The following is a 17,997-nucleotide window of genomic DNA, read 5'->3' as shown; positions in this document are numbered from 1 at the left end:
GCTCATAGTAGGAAGCGAACGTTTCTGCTATTTTGAGTCTGTCGGTAATGTGCTTACCCTCATCAGAGTGTAGCTCGTGTACCCAGTCATTGGCCTTTTCTTTTTTATCCAACAAGGCCAGGAGTTTGCTAGCTTTATTGCCAGTCTCATATATACGGTGGATAGTCACCCTATGTTTCGCCTTGACTTCCTCCTTCATGATATTCCTGCTGTTTAAGCACTAGTCTATGGGCTACATCAATGTTGTCTGAATATATGATGTGCACCTCAAGCTGCTCTGTCTTTTTTAATGGCGTCTACATGTGCCCACTTGTCTCTTTTATGGCCCACTACTAGGGAAACACACTGTCCACTAATGAATGTCTTGCACGACTCCCATAATGTTGTTGCGGAGTCCACTGAGGCGTCATTATCCATGAAATATTGTTCGGGAGCTAATGTGAGTCCTTTTTTAATGGTGGGAACTTTAAGATACCCGGGGTTTAGTCTCATGCCTTGATGCTTTCTTGAGGCAGTTCCGCAATATGTAACCCATAAGGGTGATCCGAGATGCCTCTGGGTAAGTGTCGGATCTCTCGGTTTTGCAGCAAGTCTTGAGTTAGGGTCAGGAAATAATCTATTCTGGAAAGGGAGTCATGTGCTCCTGAGTGGATGGTAAATTGTTGCTCCATTGGGTTGCAGGATCTCCACACATCAGATAGACCCATAGAGTTTATGAAGTCTCCAAGCAGGGATCGGCCCTCCGGAGCTTGACTAGGTCAATGGAGTCATCGAGGGTGTGGTTGAAGTCTCCCCCTATACATAGAGCACCATCAGGGAGGGTAAGGAGTACCTCACTCAGCTTTGTCATCGTGGCTTCTTGGAGTTTTGGTAGACTGTACACATTAATAATGTCAATGGGCGTCCCCTCTCATGTACCCGATACTGCCATGTAGCGGCCCTGCTTGTCTACCCGGGAGGAATGTATTTGGAACGCCTGTGTTTTTTTGATCAACATTCTCCCCCCTCCGGACCCAGATGTGTAGCTTGCGTTTGCCAGCATTTTATATCCCCATCAGTCTAGCCCCTTGCTTTTTGCATCAGTCATATGCGTCTCCTGAAGGAGGACAACACTGGGGGCATGTCATTTTAAATATTGAAGAACAATTCCCCTTTTAATCTTGTCCCCTAGACCATTAACATTCCACAACAGTAGTCGCAGCTGGGCTTTATCTATTGGCCCTGACATTACATAGTCCTGTGTATATCTCAGTGACTGTATCCACTCTCCCATTATTGTCATCTGGGTGATTGTCACCTTTATCCAGACCAACTGTGTAGGTCTGTGTATCTGAGGGCTGTAAACCCTTTGTGCAATGTGCTTAGTGGTGTGATAGAAACAATAACTAGTTCCCAACATTGTCCCCCCTCCCTGCCTCCCAGCAAAGAGGGCTCCTAACTGCCCACCACCCCAGCTATGCTGGGCGCCTCTAACCCCGAATCACAGTGCTAACAAACTTTGTAGAGAGAAAGAGCATCTGCCTCCCTCCTGTCCAATCTCTTTAAGTTTCATTTAGTCTTTTCCATCTATCCTTGGATTATGCCTAATGTTAAATCCAGTCTTTGTTTAGGTTTCATCGAGCTGAGGGGAGCCACCCCGGCTACTCCGCCCATCCTGTCTCTGTCTTTCACGCCAATCCCATGCTGTGGAGCCTGAAGCTGTTCTCCAGCCTTCCAGCCACTCCCAGGCTTCCGAGGCGAAGAATCAAGTTTTATCATCAGGCACAACTCTCAGACGGGCTGGGAATAGCATGGACTATTTGATATTCTTTTCTCTCAGGGCTCTTTGACCTCCAGAAAGGAGCAACCCATTTTTTAGACTTTGAGAGTGAAATCAGGGAAGTGGTGGATAAATTATTTACTGTTTATATGGAGGACCATGAGACGGAAGTGCTTCCGAAATCCAGGAGGGAAGCCCCCATTGTCTTGGTGCTGAAACCAGGGAAAGACCCGATGGAGGCCACCTCATACTGCCCACTTTCCATACTAAATGTAGAACAAAAAGTACTTAGCTATGTCCTGGCAGCGCATCTTCTGCTGTTCCGATGTACCTCCCGAAGCTGGTTCTATGTGGACCAATCGGGTTCATACCGTGCAGAAACACACTTTGCAACTTGCGTCGTTTAGCCCATGTAATGCATGCTCCTGCTTAGAGAATGCTCATTATATATGCACTCTTGTTCCTAGATATGGAACAGGCCTCCGATTCGGTTTGGCTGGTAGCGCATCTGGCTGGTTTTGGAGAGGACGGGGCTTGGACCCAAATACATCCGATGAATTAAGCTACTTTATATGCAGCCAGTGCCTGGCGTGTGTGAGGACTGGGCAATATGTCTCGAACATGACACAACTCTGGCGGGGTACACGGCAGGGGTGCCCTTTGTCTCACCTGCTGTTTGCCCTGGCAATGGAGACCATGGCATCTTGTCTTTGTTGAGTGATGTATGGCTAGGGAATCACTGTGGGATTGACAGTCCAGCAATCTCGCTATATGCTGACAACATGATGATATATTTTTCCTGGCCAGTTACATCTGTCCAGATCCTACTGAATGTCGTGAGGGAATTTGGGGAGATATTGGGATTACACGTTAGTCATTTAATCAATCAATTAGTCTTGTAAAGTGCTGTTCCTCACCCTTGAGGGTATCTGGGCACTGAGGTATGGGTGGTCTCATTCAAAAAGCCAAGTCTTGAACTCTCCTCTGAATTCCGCCAGGGAGGGAGATGATTATAGGTGGAAGGGCAGGTGGTTTGCAGTGAGGTAGGATAAGGCACCGCTTCTGCTGCAGATGCGTTGGATGCAGGGTGTGCGCGCGAGGACCCAGGAGGTGGAGCACAGGTGTCAGGCGGGATGGTGGAAGTTCATGCAGTGGTTGATGTAGGTTGGTCCCTGGTCATGTAGAGCTCAGTAGGCGTGTTTTAGGAGCTTGAACTGGCATCTCTTCTGGACAGGGAGCCAAAGGAGGTTCCTGAGGTGGGTGGTGCATTTGGGGAAGTTGAGGATGAGTCTAGCTGCTGCATTCTGTATGGTCTGCATTCTCTTGAAAATCTGGGTGGTGATTCCATCATAGAGAGTGTTCCCATGGTCAAGACGGCTGGGGACGAGAGCTTGGGTGACAATTTTCCTGGTGTTGACGGGGATCCGTTTGAAGATTTTCTGGAGCATGCAATGGGTGTGGAAGCACGGGGAGGCGGCTTCATTGATTTGACGCTTCATGGGGGTTTCGATGTCGAGGATTATGCCTAGGTTGTGGGCGTGGTCTGTGGGTGTGGGTCCAAGCTTGGAGGGCCACCAGCCGCTGTCCCACGGGTAGGTGTTCTTCCCAAAGATCAGCACTTCCATCTTGTCCATGTTAAGTTTCAGGCAGCTAGTCCTCATCCTGTCGGCGATGCTGGTCATGGCATTGTGGAAGTTTGTTCTAGTGGTGGAGGGTCCACCTTGTCCCTGCTTGAACAGTTGAAGGGGACAGCCTGTGCTGAGTGTCTGCTAACTTGGGTTGTGAATTGCCCTGGGGCACAACAATGTCATGAAATGAACCTGGGAGGGTTATCAGCAATCTCCACCCATTAAATTCTGGAATACTCTAAAACTCTGCCTAATGGGGAAAATAGAACTGATTAAAATGGTGGTGCTGCCCCATTGCCTGTATGTACTTCAGGGCACCATGTTATATGATCCCTTACTGGGTAGTTTGAGAACGACATCATCTTTGGTGGAGCTATTATGGGCAAGGAAATGGTGCAGAGTGGGGTTGTCCACACTAAAACTGAAATGAGACAAAGGGGGAATGGAGGTACTCGATCTCAAGTTATATATTACTTGGCTGCCCAGTTGCAGCATGCCATTCATTGGTTAGACAAGAGAGGAAACTGGGAGAAAATTTTACTCACTGGGTTGTATGGCGAGCACAATCTAGGGGCCCTCCTGATGAAGGGGAAAAGAGTTCCTGAGACCCTACCGCATGTGATCCACCTGGTGTACCGTCTCTGTGATAGAGCAGTTCAAGGAGTCATGAGAAGGGCACCATTTGCGCCGCATCTTGGTATGTGGACAGTGAAGCACTTTGCACTTATTGCCCAGAGTATGGCTGTTGACCTCTGACGGGAGGGCAAATGTGCTATGCTGTCTGATTTATACCCGGCATCTAGGTTTATCACCATTCACAACACGTTTGCGGCCTATGGATTGGGTGGGGACCAGGCCAGTTTCTCCAGTACACTAAAATTGCTGCCACAGGAACTTTGGCCCTCATTCTCTGAAGCCCCTGAACCTCCACAAACATTAGTCATTATGCTCTCTATGACAGGAGGGCACAAAATTAGTAATGAGCTTAATCCGGCACTACGTGCCGATAAGTATGTGAAGTAATTGAAAATCAAAGGTGCATGGCAGCAGTTTTGCGATGACCCGATTACCAATAAGGAATTGACCAAAATACAGAGTGCGGTGCTAGAGGTGTTGATTAACGGACAATTTAAGCCTATACAGCACAATATTATACACCTTGCCGATCTTTCCCCCAAACTGCTCCATAATATTTATCCAGCGAGGGACCCGTGTGTGTACAGTATGGTTGTGTGATGGCTGACTTTTTCGTGTGGTGTGGGGCTGGCAGATTACTGCAGAATTCCGGGAGAGATGCTGCTCTACGGGGCCACGGTCTGGACTATCACACTCATGATTAAACACTGCCTACTGGGCCTTCGCCCTGAAAAACATTAAATTAACAGAACATTTTTAATACTTGGTCTGGTCCTAGCTAAGAGACATATAGCCATCAGATGGCTGAGTCTGATGCCCCCCCACCCCTCCCCAGTGTGAAAATGGACTTGCAATTTACAGGAATAAGTGGAGGTGAGGAGATGCATATAAGGAAGGCGAGATGAGATGAGAGATTTGCGGATGACCTGGTCTCCTAGGGAGCCATGATGTAGGCTCTGGTTGACCTTTCGGATTCCAGACCCTCATGAGGGGATTAAGGGAAGGTATTAGGTTCCTTCTGACCCATATACTGCAGTACCCTCATGTGGTCTGCTGGTCTCACAGTGGATGTATGTGTGGGATTGACTTCTCATACCTAGCCTTGGAGGGCAAAGAAAGTAGATACAGAGATACTCTGACTGGATTAAACAATGGAGCACAGGGGTGGTGGCAGCTGTTACGTTAAATGTGATTTTTGTTAAACCGTTGATGCAAATACGAATTTGCATGACGCATCGGTGTGGGTTTGTCTATATTATTCCTGTACCCCTATGGCAATCTACAAACCGGTTATAATACTTGACTGCTGTTGTATCTTAAGAAATGTCAATAAAGGTATTTAAAAGAAAATACAATACAGATTACTTATGGAAAGTATCTTAGTATCTACTCCATTTATTAGATTATTTTATACAATAGAAAACTGGTTATTTATGGCAACTTTCTCAGTATCTCTACCATTTATGAGAATATTTAGGTGTTAGGAGTATCGCTTTCCAATTATTATAATAACGCTTATCTTAATTATCCGCATTTGTTCAATAATATACATTTCCAAATTTTGTTTGTATTCTTGTTTTAAATTATTATCAATAAAGCATTTTTATGAAACAAATTAGACGAACTGTTGCAAACCCCACTTTTATGTCTGCTGTCCTTGACTTGGCTGTTATTTTTGGGTGTAACAAGGCTTGGGGAGAGTAAGTTTTTTATGACGTTATTTGTTATGCTGCGCCTCTACCGACATTCCCAGTTCATGAAGAGTGGAAGTGATCGCTTTCCTTTTTTTCAAACGTTGTGGCTTGCAAATGTAGTTGTATGACCTTTCCAAAGTCTTTTTAGATGTGGGTGCTTAGTCGTGTGCATTATCAAAATGCCCTGTTTGTAATGTTGTAGACTTTTACATTGTTATGCTATGGTTCTTGTGACTTGATGGTAGTCATTTGTTTCAATGGTACTTCAATCAATTTTTTGTTTTCTGATTTGCAATGAATAAACATTTTATTTGCTTTTTTTTTTTTTTAAATATCTTTGTTCAAGCCATATTTTTGATAAAACGTGTTCCCCCCCACCCCCCAGCCATACAGACAGACAGGTATCCATACAGTTATATAATAATAAAGTAAAAACCCAAAATGTAAAAACAAAAACAAAACCAATATTTTTCAACACAATCGGAGCCTAGGAGAGGAAAGAAGAATTTACACTTAAAGTTCATTCCTGACCAACGGTTTGGCGCCACTCTATAAAAGGGGCCCATATTCTTAAACCCATTTTACGTCTCCTTCTACCTTTACATTTATAAACCGAAATTTCGATATTAGTTATAGCGAGAAATCTGGATAGCCATTGTTGAAAGGAGGGGGCAACAGAATCTCTCCAAGCAGAGGCAATGCATTACCTAAAGACAGCCATTGCGATAAAAATAAGTTCGTGTCCTACACTAGGATTTCCAGGGTCTACAGCCCCTAGTAGAATAACCCCGCTAGATAGTACTATGTTATCATGTAACATTGCAGATAAAAATTCCCCGATCGCTAGTTTGATCAGTTTTAAGCCTTCACAGGTGGAAAAAATGTGTATACAGTCAGCCTTATATAAGTTACACCTAGGACAACATGTGCACACCCCACTACCCCACTTGGCTATTCTATCCAGAGTGTAGTATAAAAAAAAAACAAGTCTTAAAAAATTGGGCTTGAAGTATGGTTGACATTAGTATAGTTTGTGACATTCCCAGGGCATAATTAAACTCATCATTAGAAATCTCTATTTTCTCCAGCCATTTCTGTGAAACTTTCTCCATATCATCAGGAAACATTGCAGTGATATGCGAATAAATATTCCCAATAGAATTTTTTGTATCTGATAATATTGTGTCTATTAAATTAACTTTAACAATCCCCCCCCCTCCCTCCTAACTTACATAGCAAAAAGTCTCTCACTTGCAGATACTTACAAAAATCCTGCCACTGCAAATCGAAATTATTCTTAAGTTACTCAAAAGATTGAATCCCATTAGAAGACATGAGGTGGCCTATTTGATTAATACCTGCCTCGTACCATCTATGGATATAATTATCGTTAAAAATTTTGGGCAGATTCGAATTATTCTTAATAGGGGTATAGAACGATACTCTCCCTATCCCCAGCATTTTCCTAACGATTTTCCAAACCCTATCTCCACTAAATACTGTTTTAAATTTTACCTTTTTGTAATGGCTATCATGCAAATGTCTCCACCAATACCCTCCACTATCTTTACGTAGCAATAATTTAAATGTAATTTGTGTATAAGCCTCCCCCAATCTAGCTTCCCGATTACTCTGTAGCAGTTCCTTACTATACAAGAGTACCGTTGCCCAATAATACGCCGGAAGATTTGGGAGAGCTAAGGCCCCCCCGATCTTTCTGGAGGGTAAGTTGCTTATAAGCCCGACGCGGCTGTGAATATGCCCAGATAAAACTAGAAAATATCAGTTCCATTGATTTAAGCAATGGTACAGAGAATTCTAAACATATTGCTCTAAACAAATACAAAATTTTGGGGAAGAACATCATTTTGATCGCATTTACCTATAATAGAAAGGTGTAAATTGTCTAAACGTTTAAGATCTCTCTTCATTGTGATTGCTGTTGATTTTACATTCAAATTTACCAATTGATCCAAATCAGCTGTAATAGAGACACCTAAATACATGGCATGTTCCACCACCCGAACATCCTTCATTACACACTTTTTGTTGAGAACAATCTGAGTTTTCCCTTGGTTCAACGCATACCCAGCCACTATCCCAAATTGCTTCGCTTCTTTCTCTATCACGATCATGGCTGTAGTTGGATCAGCGGTCACAATCGCAATATCATCGGCATAAGCCAATGTTTTGGTAAGGTATCCTTGCGTAAATATAGGTTCTATTACTCTATTTTTTTCCAAGCGCCTAATGAACGGATCTATATAGATCGCGAAGAGTAACGGTGAGCAAGGTCAGCCCTGCCGTGTTCCTCGCGTTATTATCAGCTCTTCAGTTGGGGTACCATTTACCATTACTATGGCCCTTGGATTCACATATAATTTTTGCATTGCATGAATAAACCCTGCCTGGATCCCTATTCTAGACATCGCTGCCCAAAGGAAGTGCCAGGAGACCCTATCGAAAGCTTTCTCCGCATCAAGCAGAATCAGCGCCATAGGGTCCCCTGACACCTCCATACCATCAAACAGGGTAATTACTCGATCTATATGATTGATAGTTGATCTCCCCGGAATAAAGCCATGTTGGCTAGGAGAAACCACCTTGTGCAGTAAGGGAGCAAGTCTGTTGGCCAGGACTTTCGAGTAAATCTTAGAGCCCGCATTAATAAGTGTAATGGGGCGATATGACCCGAGTTGCTCGGGAGGTTTATTTTTTTTCGGAAAGATAATTATTTTCGCCCTTGACCAGGAATCCGGGGGGTGGCCTCCCGTAAAAATATGCATTATGAGATTTCCTAAAATTCCTTGAATTTCAACTATAAAAAGAGCATAAAATTCTGAAGGAATACCATCTAACCCTGTAGCTTTCCCGGGGGGGTAAGCTTTTAACTACACCTATAATTTCATCCAACCTAGGTATTTCCTCTATGCTATTTAAATCCTCATCCTCGAATTTCCCAAGACAAGAACTAACTAAATAATCCTCCACACAACCCAGATCACCCTCCCCGGTCTCAAAATATACATCTTGATAGAACCGCCAAAAGGCGTCTTTTATAAGAGTAGGATCCGCTACACGATTCCCCATGGGGTCCTGAATTTCACGAATTATATTTGCAGTAGTTTGTTGTCTCATACGAACTGCTAACTGATGTCCAATTTGTTCGTTTAATTCATAAACTCTCTCCTTCTGGGCTAGCGTTTTATTGACAGCTTTAACCGTAAAAGCATTTACGATCTGGGCTTTAGCAATCAGCACTTGATGCTGCGCTTTCTCAACACTTTATTTGCACATGGCTTTGCAAGTGTTTTTTTCTAGATGGCATGTTACCGGAAATATAGGCTTATTGCAGATTTCAGTTTCTCTGGGTGAGGTAGAGTGGGCCTTCAAATGTGTTGGCGATTGCTTCAATTAAGCTAACGTTGAGGTTGGCGAAAACCATGTTTGCACCACCTCCAGACTTTTTTTGTCATTTTGAAGTTCTTTTTTCATTTGTTATTTCATGGATTTTCTGTTTAGTGTCCCTGACCATGGCTCTTTTATTACGTTTTACCTGAATGGATCTTTAGTGAATTAGACCATGGTTTTAGAATATATATTTGCAAGTTCAATCACAATTTATTCCTGTGAATGTGAATCACCCTGCCTTTCCAGCTGGGATTGACATAAACTATTCATTTTTGTTGCAACTGACTGAGTAAATCATTCTTGAGTATGCATCATCTTTAAATTGTAGATTTGCATGTTATTTTATGATGTGGAAAAATATGGCATATTAATACCTTTCAAAGCATTATGTGTAGTGTAATTAGTGTTCCAATTGGGCTGTAACAGCAAACAATCATATGACACGGAAATATAATACTGCCATATAAACATGAATGTCACTATAGGAGGCAAATGCTTAGTGGTACTGTGACACAGGCTCTTGTGATATTCATGTACCCACTGTTAGAAAACAGGCCTGCACGCTGAGCATCGGCGCATCTTCAATGTGTACAGTGCCTGCAGTCCTAAGCCCGCGTGTACTCATGGCCTACTCGGTCTTCTGGTATCAGGAGAACAAAAATATTCCAGAGCCAGAACATCTTGGGGGGAGGGGTGCAACGATCCAAAGCTGTTTGTTGAACAAAGAGACATGGAAATCCATATATTACAGTAACTTGCTGGATATATGTAGTCCTTGAAAGAAAGTTTTTTTGTATTACCGACCTCCATCAAGGATTTCCATGAAACTTTGCCCGCTTTCCACTGACAGTGAGGGATTTTTTCCCTTTATTTTGGAGATACCAATTGCAGTGTTTTACTACACATTTCAGAAGTATCTGCTGCGCATCATAAAGAATAGTGAAAACAGTCATAACAGTGTGCTGTGCATCTAAGTACTGTAAACTGGATTTTTTAGATTTCTTATTGTAATTGTATGTGCAAGTTGTCAGTGCTGCCTCTATAATCTGTTATCGGTACTAAGTTTGTTGTCTGTTGACTTTCTGGCAATACTGAAAGAAATGGAAGATGGTATATCTATTTTGTTTCTAATTATGTTTGTAATACTAATTTGAATGTTATACAGAGAGCTTTATTTTCAATACAATCAATGGGTGATTGTAGATGGTAAGGCCCCCAGCAGAGGTGCTCTCTTCTTGCAAACAATTAGGCCCTAACAGGACCTCCTTCACCCTGCACCACCCTGCAGCGCCCCTCCCCAGACCTCAATGTATCGGCTAGCGCCAACGTTTCCCCTCCTGGCTGAACTGCTCACTGGCTTCTTTGCAGTTCTGATCGTTTCTAACCTGTTTAATAGGCGGTCATGTTGTAGCTAACCAGCTCTAACTTTTCCTCAAATGTCCCTTTTCATGTAACCCTAATATCTTTTGATTAATCATTAATTCTCACTTTTCATTATGGGCATTGATTGCCGCTGCATTGTTCGTCACCCATGAATATTTAATGTCTCAAATGTTTATGTTTATGTTTGTTGTCTGGACTTCTCTGGGATTCACTGGGTCTCTCATACCCAGTGTGGGTGGGGGGTGGTTAATATGGGTCTCTATGGGCATTGTTTCTGTTTTTTTAAACTTTTTTCTCAAATAGATTGGACAAGACTGTTCATGGCTCTACTTGTACGACTCGACATTCCTGGGGCCTCCGTAGGTGCTTTGCCAACTACAGCACTTACTCCTGTGGAGTATGAATACTCCTTCATAGAGGTCTCCCCTTTAGTCATCACACTACTATCACTGAGAGCCACTGACTCTATGTCTTTGTGACGGGGGCTTCTCTGGGGAGGCAAGTCCTTCTATTAAATGTTTGCGCCCCTAATGTGGATGAGCCCCCCTTTTTTGAGGAGCTGTCGATCCTTCTTGGCCGATTTGACACAGACCTCATACTGTTGGATGGGGATATGAATCTAATTCTTGACCCCTCATTAGACACCACTAGCAATTGCTCAGGTGGTAAAACACGTGGGCTACACGTTCTCTGAGATATTATTGACATACATTCGCTCAGAGAGGCTTTCCAAAGCACGTGGGCGTGCTTCAGGACATCCACAATAGTCTAGCCTAAATAGAAGCAGAACTTGCTGGAATCGACAAGGCAAACACTCTCCACTCTACTCCCTCTTCCCTACACAGACGAACAGTGCTCCTTGCAGGATTCCAGGACTTTGCGGAAAGGGAGACCGTGTACCTTGGCAAATACTCAGCGGCTCGTAAATATGGCGATGGTGGTCGCGCTTTGGACCATCTCCTACACCCCACACGGGAGCCCGAATGCATTACTGAACTCCACCTGGACAGTGGCGCCCGGGTTATTGCTAGCGGAAACATTATCCGAGAACTAGTGCCCTATTAGAAGTCCCTATACACTTCACGCTTGGACCCTGGAAATGATATGCTTGGCATAGTTTGAGGAAATAGCCATGGTCTGGCTCACTACTGGTCAATCCCAATTCTTAAGGGAACCCTTTACAGCAGAATAAATTACTCAGGCAATCAACTCCCTAGATGGCTCCAAGACCCCTGGCCTTGATGGCCTCACTAAAGCTTTTTATAAGGCATATAAGGGTATTGTCGTCCCCCACCTACTATATGTTTATTCTGAGGCCCTGGACAAGGGGATCCTTCAACATACTATGCAAGAGACAGTGACCTCTATGCTGCTTAAACCTGGCAAACACCCTAATTTATGTACCTCTTATAGGCCACTCTCTTTGCTTAATTTTGTCTATACCATCCTGGCTAAAGCAGTCGCCAATAGATTATCACTACTGCTAGGACAGATAATTTCCCCCATACAAACCGGGTTTGTCCCCCATAGGTTTCATTAAATTTGTGTGCTGTATTCTCCGTTCTGAATAGGGTCTCCCCAGAAATACCCAGTGTGGTTGCCCTTCTTGATGCGGAAAAGGCTTTTGATTCTTTAGAAAGGCCCTTTCTCCATGCAACGTTGCAGAAGCTTGGGATTCCCGGTGGGTTTATTGCCTTCATATCTCTCCTATATTTGGACCCTACAGCCCGATTGCTTTCTGACCCCTTCGCCATTTCCAGAGGCATCAGGCAGGGGTGTTCTCTTTCTACCCTATTGTTCATTATAGCTATGGACCTTCTAGTTCGCCAACTCTGAGAAAGCCACTTGCATCGTGGCCTCCATTACTAAATATATGGGAGTCAAATCAAATCAAATGAAATCAAAGTAAGCTTTATTCGTTTTTAATCATATAAAATCACAAAAGCAGATATGACAGTTAAAAACATAATAAAATACTCTTAAAATACATAAAATTATTCAGTATTTCCGAGAATTCATCTACCATAAAAAGGGTCCAGGTAGTAAATTTGACTCAGCTGTTTAGAGGTGGGGTGAAAATATTATGCAATTTACAATACTTGCGATACCATCGTTCACAGTTTACTCAATTTTGGTTATTTGTGACAATCAGCCCCTAACAATCTTCCTGACTCTAAGTACTCTTTCTAAAAAACTAGCCATTGCACTGACTCTGTAAAAGCTATCAAGTAATTGTATAGGAAGGCTGGTCAGCATTGCCTTCAACCACCTACCTTCAAAAGGGGCAAAATCCATCTCACTCTATCTTTTGCATATAGTTTACAAAAAAGGACCACATGAATTGTAGATTGTAGGGATAAATCATCACAGGGGCAACAGCATAGGTCTCTTGACCAGTCATTCCTATTCGGATAGCTGATCAATCGATGGAAAGTCCCAAATCTAAAATGCATTAGCACATATCTATCATAACCTTTTAGACAGCATTATAAATAAGGCTGTATTTCATATGTGATTATATTTGGGAGTCATTTTGCATAGGGATAAAGAACAGGTGAATCGTCTTAACTACGATCCGGCAGTCGACAGACTTGCAGTCCAAATAGAGCTCTGAATTCAGCTTCCTCTCTCTATGGAAGGCCCTATTGCCATTATTAAAATGGATATCTTGGCCCATTTTTTGTATTTTTTTAAACATACCCATTCATTTGGCAAACTCCTTTTGCCACTTGCGTAGTCTCCTCTTAAAACTGATCTGGGCCAATTGCAATTCTTGGATCACTTAGAACACTCTTATCCTTCCATATGACTGCGATGGTTTCACAATTCCAGATTTTAAAACATATTTCCTGGTGGCCCAAGCCCAGTTTGCATACCATTGGTATGGACGCCCATACACCGAATCCTAAACAAGAATGTGACCTGAGAGATCCAACGCCCCAAGTGGCTCTTTTGCCTCACTGTCTCAAACTAGACCATACAGATATCCAAACCTTCTCTACAATGTGCTGGACCTGGCAAAAACTTGTACTGGGTTATGATTTTTTATACTCCCTGAACTTCCTCTCTGGCAAAACCCATAGCTGCCTCTTGCACTCAAAAAACTTGTTAAATGCACTTTGACTTGCCATGACCTCCACACGCTGAGCGACATATTTCAGAACGGACATGTTCTATCCCATTCAGTAGACACTGGATTCGCCGATGCCACCTACATGGATCGATGCCACCTACATGGATAAGTTTCACAGGCTCCATGGGACATTAAGTTCCTGCATCCCTTCTTACCATCTTGTCCCAGAGGATTTTCCTCCTCTTACATTGTTAATAACGGATCCTGATGGGTCTCACCATGAACCAACAGGTCAACACCGTCACCGCAGGCTGCTTCAACACCCTCCGCATCCTCTGCAAGACCTTCAAGTTGATCCCCTCTGAGTCAAGGAAGACAGTCACCCACGCACTCATCACCAGCAGACTGGACTATGGAAAAGCACTCTACGCGGGCATCAACAAGTCCCTACTCCGCAAATTCCAGACAATACAGAACACCCCCACCAGACTCATCCTTGGCATCACCCGACATGAACACATCAGCCAACACCTACGAAGTCTCCACTGGCTCCCCGTGGAGAAAAGAGTCACTTTCAAAATCTTCACTCATGCCTACAAATGCCTACACAACAACGCACCCAAATACCACAACAATAGATTCAACTTCCACATACCCAAAAGAAACCTCCGATCATCCAACCTCACACTGGCCGAAACCCCGCGCATCCACAGAGCCAGAGCAGGCAGAAGATCCTTCTCTCACATTGCAGCCAAGACCTGGAATGAGCTACCGGCAGACATCAGACGCGCCCCCTCCCTGAACACCTTCAGGAAGACCCTCAAGACCTGGCTCTTCGGCTAAACAGATCTGCGGACCCCCCCCACCCCCATCGTCTTGAGACCCTTATGGGTGAGTAGTGCGCTTACAATTCCCTGATTGATTGATTGATTTTGGTCACCAAACTCTACCACGCCTGCATGCAATTCAGACGCCCCTCTGACATTAGGGTTCGATGGCAATAGGAAGAGGATTTGGGTCATCCTCTCTCCAACAAGGACTGATCTTATTGCTGTGCACAAACTAAAGTGATATCCCCCAACTATCGGCATAAGCTACTATCGTTTCAATTTTTGCACAGATCCTACATCACCCCCACTGGCATCGCCAAACTCGATCCCTCCAGGTTGTCCTTCTGTCCTAAATGCAGATTACCAGAGGAGGACTTTTCCCACTTGGCTTGGACCTGTCCACCTATCACCATATTCTGGTCTGATGTATTTAGCATCCTTTTCCAAATGATTTTGGTGACTCTAGATCCCTCTTCCCTGGTGGCACTCCTGGGTAATGTAGCACCCTTCCTCAAGAACATCCATATATTCATGGCCATCGTTTTGTTACTCGTAAAGAGAGAGATTGCACTTCGTTGGGGCAGCGCAATACATCCCACTATTAAGGCCTGGCTACAGAGCATGGTATACTGTGACCGGGCACGTTAAGTTTATGCCACACTGCAGCCCCCCCCATGGCCAGACCTAAAGATATTTGGCAGCCCTGACAGACTTATTTGCTCTCTCTGGAGCCTGACCCCCAAAGCTCAATACCTCCCTCTTCTGCTGCCAAGCTCTCCTTCAATTCCTCCAGCCAAGACAATCTTATTGCATTTCTTATATAATGCAATCTCTGATATGAATGTAATTATGAAATGACAATGTTCTACTTTTCGATATATTGCTATATGTCTCATGTTGTCCGCCTTTTTGTTTTGCAGAAAATGATAAAGTAAACAAAATGAAAAACAGTTGATTATTTGTCCTTGTCTGTGGAACAAAAAGAGGGTGACCAGAATCAAGAAGGGTTATCTTTGTCAGGGAAAGATATCAGGGTGCATGTGGTCACAGATGGTACTGTATTCCAGGTAGAATGGATAGCTGAGATGGCCAGCGATATAGAGGAAGTCAGTTGGTAGTAGGAAATAGTAAGGGGTTACACCACTTGGTCGACAACATATGCACTTTTCCGTACACATCTATTAGTGATGAGAGGCGGTCGACTGTGGATGACCAAACAGGCCCTTCTATCTTATTAGATCTAGGCAGGGGAGGGACTGGTTTAGATCCTGTAACACCTAGTAACAGGGAGGAATAAGGGAGAAGGCAGCGCATTTCTAGACCTTTGAAAATTATTTCCTGGAATATCACGGGCATCTCCTCAAAACTTGAGGATGAGAGTTGGCTAAAGTATGTAAAGTACTTCGATATTATCAGTATCCAGGAAACATGGGCGAGGGAAAATATTGAACTGAATGGTTATCTTTCCCTTAATGTGCATGCAATCGCCTCGCCTGCCGGAAGAGCGAAAGGAGGCCTGGCGACATTGATCTCTGTAAAGTATGGGTCTATTAATGTTAAATCTGTAGTTAACTCACCGTGGTACCAATTGATCTTAATTTCAAATTTGTTACAGGTAAAAATAATTTTAATTAATTGGTACTATAATGTCTTCGATTCAAATAGATGTAACATCATTGTAAATCTCAAAGAGGAAATTGAGAAAACTGTGGGGATGTGGCAACCCTTGTGCATCTATTGGGTTGGGGATTTTAACTGCACTCTGTGCAGGCACAGTGCAGAAAAAGTATGCAGTTTAACACATACTGAGGGTCAACCCTTAACCCATTTCTTACATACTCCACAGGGAGTGGCCTTAAATGATATTATCGTTGCAAATGATTTGTGTTTTATGGATACACTGGTTAGCAATCCTGAAACTCCCTATCCCACCTATATGGGTAGAGGAAAGGAAAGTGTTATTGATTTTATGTTAATATCTAAAAGCTCGGCCTTTTTGGTAGACGGTTTTGAGGTGGAGCCAAATAATGCTAGCGACCACAATCCGCTCATTGCCTCTTTATATGTAGTTGCTCAAGAAAAGGAAGGTGATGGTAGCCCCCATCACTACAGTTCAAATCAAGGTTTGAGAATAAAATGGAATAAGACAAACTCCATTCAATTTGAGGAGAAAACGGTTAAGGCAAATTTATATAAGATCTTGAAATGTCTTGATCATGACTCCCCCCCCCCCCCCCCCCCCCCGATATGGTTGTGCATGGATTCCAGGAAATTTGTAGAGATGTAGCAAATAATTTGACCAGCTCGCTGGCATCAAGGGAACCAAAGGGCACCAAATGGTTTGATGCCAAGTGTACAAGGGCCTAAAAGGACCTAAAGAAGGCTCTGCATACCAGCCCACAAGATCAAGCTCTTATTAGGAACGCAAGGCAGTCCTATAAATTCATAATCACACAGAGGAAACAGGATCTAAGAAAAAAGGCTTGGGAGGACCTAGAGAGAGCAGGTGCACTAAAGGACTCTAAAAGCTTTTGGGAGATAATAAATCGGCCCTTGTTCTCTGAGGACTCAAGGGCCATGGATATCTTAATACCAGGCGATATGTGGGAATCCCATTACACTAAAATATTTAATCCGAATGGTATTACTAATCTGGAAACAAAGTCAGGAGGTCCCACTTAACAAATTGTCTGCTGAACTTCTGAGCACTTCGCTCCTTGTTAGCGAGGTGGAGGAGGCCCTCAAAAAAGGCATACCTCTAAAAGCTCCAGGCCCGGATGGGGTGCCCCTCGATTTATTTAAGAGTAACCTTCAACTTTGGGCACCCCTTCTGACAAATGTCTTCAGAGCCGCAATAAGTGGCTCAATCCCAGTATCATGGAAAGAGGTCATAGTGGTCCCTGTGTATAAAAAGAGAAAGAAGGAAGATCCTGCTTGTTATAGGCCCATTTCTCTAATTGACGCCACGGTCAAGGTGTTAGAGAGGGTGATCTTAGCGCGCCTTGAGACGTGGGCAGACTCCGAAGGAATGATATCCCAAACCCAATATGGATTCCAAAGAGGTATGGGGACAAACAAACTGTCTCTAAACCTTGCACTGATCATGGGCAAGTACATGAAGGCAAGGAAGGGTTCCTTACACCTTGCCTTCATGGACTTGTCCAGGGCTTTTGACACTGTCAATAGGGGTAAACTGTGGGCCATGGGCTTTGAGGAACCCCTGGTCAATGTATTATGTAGGCTGCATGCATCCACTACGGTGTCCATACGATATGGTCCAGGGGGTGAAAGAATGGGGCCCATTGTCTCCACGGAGGGCGTACGCCAGGGGTGCATATTGGCCCCCTTCCTCTTCCTCTTGTACACTAACGGCCTTGAATCTTCCCTGAAAGACCAGGAGTTAGATCTGCCAAGAATAGGGGGAGGCCAATACCGTTGTTGTCATATGCGGATGACACGGTTTTAATGGCCTTAACTGCTAACAGCCTACAGAAGTCATTGAATGTTTTAAATAAATTTATGTCAGCTCTGGACCTAAAGGTACATTTTAATAAATCTTATATCATGGTCTGTGGCCAGGGCC

This window comes from Triturus cristatus, chromosome 2_1 (assembly GCF_964204655.1).
Source record: "Triturus cristatus chromosome 2_1, aTriCri1.1, whole genome shotgun sequence".
Lineage (NCBI taxonomy): Eukaryota > Metazoa > Chordata > Amphibia > Caudata > Salamandridae > Triturus > Triturus cristatus.
The sequence above is the reverse complement of the archived record's forward strand: the minus strand, read 5'-3'. Positions refer to the sequence as shown.